The following is a 5,634-nucleotide window of genomic DNA, read 5'->3' as shown; positions in this document are numbered from 1 at the left end:
GGCCTTCGAGAATATAACAAGACTCTCCTGAAAATAAACAGTTTTTTTTTTTCAACTATCTAGTTAAATACTAGCACAGCAATTTAAACTCAGTATGTTAGGAAAGGGAAGTCGTTTTTCTTTCACATGTCTGTTTTTAAATTAATGTTGTCCTAAGGGATGGCCTTTCTTGTTTTATTCTAGTATATTCCACAAGGTGGCACTTTGAAGGGGGGTGTGGAATCTGAGCGACACCTCCAGCTTTATTTTTCTGCATACATTTAACTTTTGCCTAGCACTTGTTTTTCAGGATGATTCATAGTCCTCACAATGTTCTGTAACTTAGATATTTTAACTGTCAGCTAAGTTATGAACAGTTGTCTGCAAGTAAATCGTTCTTGAGGATGCATAAGACACCCATGTTGATTATTTAAGTGTGTGAAGAGAGCCTAGTCGTTATTTGTTCACGAAACATTTTTTGAGGTAACTCATTGCCTCACTTTTCCAGGTCCAGAAATTAGAAAGTTGGACAGGCTTATTACTCAACAGGCAGCACTCATCTATGAATAGGGTAGTGGTGTTAGGAGTGTAAGACTCCTCCAGAGGCCTCAGGCACAATAGGTGTATCCCATGTCAGCTGCTTCCCCATTGCCTACCGTGGTGGCCGGTACACAATCCAATTAAAAACCCCAGCTAAGAAAATCAGATGAAGACACTGTTTAAGAAACACATCAGCTACTAAATAGACCAAACTATTTTTTCAAAGATCTGCTATGCTGAAACAGAGCCCTAAAACACTAAAAGACCTGCAAATGTGTATAGTCACAAGTGTAAATTCACAACATATTCTAATTTTTAAACATTTTCTTTAAGTCTATGAGCTAATAACTTAGGAGTATATCTACATTAAGTGATGTCTCCATTTGTGAAGCTCCTTGGCAACTTCATGTTATAAAAATATTCACAGATCTGTTCAGACACCATTCTCCACCTGATGATTTTAGTCAATTTGAGAAGTCATTTTCTTCCGTAGTGTCACTGAAATTTAGAAGGAAGGAAATTACATTATTTTTCCAGCCTTCCCTTAGCAGAACCCAGCGGAAGGCCGTTTATGCCTTCTGAGTGGCAGAAACTCCATAGTCCCTGCTTCACTTTTCCCCGGAGTAGCCAGCTGGCTAGTCTCAGTAATTTACACTGAATCAAAATACCGCACGCATTAGGGGCTGTCAAATCTTCGGCCTGTCCATCTTCTTAAAATCCCATTGAAGAAGATTCCAGTTTAAGTCCCTCAGTGGAAGGCCGAATTCAAGCCTCCAGTCTGTTGTTATTTGAGCCAGTCTGGTTCAAAACCTCCCTCCCACCAAAAAAGCCTTCCAGTGCGCTGGACCGTCGCCCCGCCCCTTTGGCCGTAGAGTGTCAGTGGGCGGGGCTGACTGAGACCCGCCCACCGCTCACCTATTCGTGCCTGATATTGATGTACAGACCCGGCGGGATTCTGTCCGAGGTCCGTGTGCCCTGCTGCTGTCTCAGAGGCATCTGTTCTGTAGTCTTAGGAAGTAAAATGTCCCTAGAGGCAAACGATGTCTTCTGTGCATAAATAAGTACAACACAATTCTCCGAAAGTTCGGGTATAAAGAGATGCTACTCTATCAAGCTATCTACCAGGCATCTCTCAAGCTCTAAGCTCTACTTTTTTTTTTTCTTTTTCCTAAGAGAAGATGTATAATTACAGGAAAGATTTTTTTATTTTTTTATTTTCTATCACTCTACATATATGATGGCAAAAGGTATGCCTGGAAAAGTTTTGTTTGGAAAATTTATTTTCTGCTTCATCCTCGGTTGGCAAAAGCTCCTAACTCTTTAGTTTCAAACTTTTTCTCCTTTTTCTTTGTCAGGTAAATATAGGTATGTGAGCAAATTATGTTATGTAGGAGGGAGAATCTCCTGTTCAGAGGAACCTTTATGTGAATTGTTTTGTCAAACAACCCCTTCCCTATTTAAGGAGTTTGGGTTGTCAAATGTAGTTTTATTCTTAAAGGAAGGGGACACATAACTGCATAACCCTGTAAAGAACTATGATTGTAGCACTAATCAGCAAGCTTAAAGCCACAAGTTATATCATTTCTAACTCTGTGGTTTCTAGCCAAGCCCATTGAAGTGCTTAGATTACAGTCCTGAAGAGACCCTTCATACCCTTACTTGAAAGTTTCTAATCTTAAGTTTTATTAAATGCAATAATATGTATTAACTAGCAATATTTGTGTGATCACCAGCAACTCTGAATTTGACCTTGAAGTCTCTGGATAAGGAAAATAGATCCCAGCAGTAATACCCATCTTGAACCGCCTATCCCCCACCAAGTGTATTGTATATCTTGCCATTTTGGTCCTGTGTTTGCAAGAAATGTATATGGGAATATTTTAATTCCTTAACTTACTCTGTATTCATTTTATTTTTCTATGACCAGTGATAAGTCTGTTAGTTAGCACATGGGGAATGAATAGCATCAGCTACTCCTAGGATCAGCACTTAACATGGTGGGAAATTTTTATTCCAAGTTCTACATTTGCATAAATTATTTCTATTATTGTTCATGTGTATTATTTATTTCTCGGTCACACTAGTCCTGTGAGAGTGCAACAGAAGGCAGGCCGCATTAGGATTTGCATTTAATGCTCATTATCATGGTCTTGATGGAACTAAGAAAATTAAAATTAAGACTAAGCCCCCAAGTAAGCTGCATGCATTTTAACATGATTAGTAGAATTTAAGTCTATAGAGATAGTATTTTGTGTGTCTAGGTGTTTTATAAGTATGTAAAGGAATTAAAGAAAAGGACTTTGTAGCTGTTCTCTTGTCAAGTATGCATATAATATGGTGTGAAATACAGCAAAAATTAAAACTGCAGATAGCAAAGCATCAAATAAGGCCTTCAGTTAGGAACTCTGCCAAGTGGTCATCATAATAGATGGCAAGTAGAGACAGATGCTTGGTTGGCGCTTCGGCTTAGCTGGCCAAGAGAAGAAGCCCCGCCCCCACTTGATCTGTGCCCTCGTAGGTGTTGGGTACAGTAGGGGGAACAGGTAGCCCTGTTGAAAGGAGACCAATGTGTGAGTTTCCTGTAGAAGCAGAACTGCCAGCCTGTGCCATGAGGCTTCCAGAACGAGCCAGGTGGGAGAAGTCCAAGGTTCTGTGCTTCAAGCAAGGTGGTTTTGTAGAGAAGCACCGCAGTCTGGTCATTGAAAAAAAGAAGGGCTGCGGGTGCTTTGTCAACAATGGGATTTTAGCCACCAACAGCCCCTAACACCTCAAAAGCTTGTTGCGTATCTGCTATTTTAAATTTTGACCTGAAGGTTACAAGGCAAGTGTTTTGTATAGAAGAGCAGTATGTGTTAAGAAAAGCACAATGTCTGTTCCCATAGAGTGCAGAGTAGGACTAGAGGATTTTATAGGCTTATCATTTCTGAGATATGTTAAAAAAAAAAAAAGGCATGTTTTCACCTTAAAATGTATTGGTGTTTCTGCACTCCTATAGGGCCTAGTTAAAACTTTTAGATTTCAGCGAGGCTGTTGCAGCCAGGGAGTTATTGTTTGTTTTGTTTGTTTTTTTATTTTTACTTATTTTTATAATAGGATATGTTTTTAAAGTAGAAGAAAATCTTAATTAGGGCTTCTGACTTGGTTTCTGTGTTTGAAATCACGGTTCTGGAGATGTAAGGAGTGCGCATGCGCATGTCAGATACTAACTGAGGCTGTGTGCGCCAGCCCAGAGCAGATGCTCCACCAGCCTCTGCATCCTTTCCTTGCTCCCTGCCCCCTTCCTGGCCTATCCATCTGCTGCTCCTCATCCTCCTCTGCTGTACTTTGGGGTCAGGGACGTGACGAGAGATGCTTTAAGCGTCCCAGGTATGCCTGTCCAGGCTTGGCCACCATCCCTATGGCCATAGTTCTCAAGAGAAGGTTCCCGGTGCTGAACACAGAGAACAGTCAGGACACCAATCACAAATGCCTTCTAGCCTCTTCGTATGGATCTTGATTTTTAAACCCATTCATTCTACAGAGCATTCCGTTTCGGCTGTGGTGCAAATAGAAAAACTAACCCAAGAATATAAAGCACATTCCAGGCGGCTGTTTTCTGTCCATCTTCAGGCTATCCTTTCACTGTATTTCTTCATACTTGAAATTCATTCTGCTATTTTAATATCAGGGTACAGATGTAAAAGGGTGCATGTTCCTTAAAGGTGCAAAACGACTCTCATTCCGTTTGCTCAAGTTGCTACAGAATGCTCTGTTTCGGTGCTTTGGGTTCAGCAGGTCGGAGAAGCAGTGCAGAAACTCACTGCCGGGGACACAGTTTTACACGAATGTTGGCAGGTGGCTTGGTGGTAGATATGGCCGCCACTCTTATCTCTAGCCACAAGATGGAGAGTTCCCACACTGGTCAGTCAGGCTCAGCGGGGTGGCCTTCCTCACAGGGTCCGCTGCCCCCAAGTGTGGGTGCCATGCACCTCTCCAAAAGCAGGGCCCTGCCTACATACCCAGGCCACTTAGCCTGCAAAGATAAATGACCTCGGGTGTAAACAGGAGAATGGAAAGAGCCGTCTCACTCTAGTGGCCAACCTCGTAGAAAGCCCTCCTGAGGCAAAAAAAAAAAAAAGAAAAGGAAAAAAAAGAAAGCCAATCTAAAGTTACCCTCCCCCTAGTGCCCTGAGCTGAGTGATTTTGCTTCCTTCCTTTTAGTTAGATGAAAATATAGGTCAGTTTACCTAGACTCTTCCTACTGGAAGAGGAGAATAGAAAAGTAGATATTTGTGTCATGTGAGATATGGAATCCAAGGACCACCAATACTTACATTAAATACCCCCATGGCTAGCAATCTGTTCCGAATTAGCTCAAGTAAGTGGTGCATGATGACCCGGGTTGCTGAGGGCAAAGGTAGGCCTCCTGACTTGTTTGGAGAGGAACTACCGGTGGTGACTGAAGCGATGGAACGTGTCAGAAAATTCAGAGGGTTACAGATCAAGAATCCTATGGAAACTGGATGTCTTACTGGGTGCTAGAGTGCAAATTTAGGTATTTATTGTCAGGTAATGGAATTCATTGTTTTTTTTAAGAATTGGTGTTGAAATGTCATTGTCCAGCTCGTTTTCACTTATGCACAAGCTGAATTGAGGCAAAAAGAGACAATGGTTTGTATATTTGTCATATCTTTTGTATTTCTTACAATAAAACTCTTGGTAGCAAATAAAAATAATAAAAACAGCAATTTTGACCTTCTTTCTGGGAGATGAATTACTATTCTAGCTGGTTTTCTTTTTGCTTAAATGTAAATGTAATCCTTGTGAGTAAGGTAACATAATTGGAAGTTATAGCAGGGTATGTTTCAAATTTTTAAGAGGCTCCTTTTTAGGCTTCAAATGTTTACAAGTAGTTACTCATTGAACTTAAAATTTCCATAACACATACTTGAGTTCAGTTGCTCTCAGTCATGTCCGACTCTTTGCGACCCCATGAATCGCAGCACGCCAGGCCTCCCTGTCCATCACCAACTCCCGGAGTTCACTCAGACTGTCCATCGAGTCAGTGATGCCATCCAGCCATCTCATCCTCGGTCGTCCCCTTCTCCTCCTGCCCCCAATCCCTCCCAGCATCAG

Source organism: Ovis canadensis, chromosome 4, assembly GCF_042477335.2.
Source record: "Ovis canadensis isolate MfBH-ARS-UI-01 breed Bighorn chromosome 4, ARS-UI_OviCan_v2, whole genome shotgun sequence".
In the NCBI taxonomy this organism is placed as follows: Eukaryota; Metazoa; Chordata; class Mammalia; order Artiodactyla; family Bovidae; genus Ovis; species Ovis canadensis.
The sequence above is the reverse complement of the archived record's forward strand: the minus strand, read 5'-3'. Positions refer to the sequence as shown.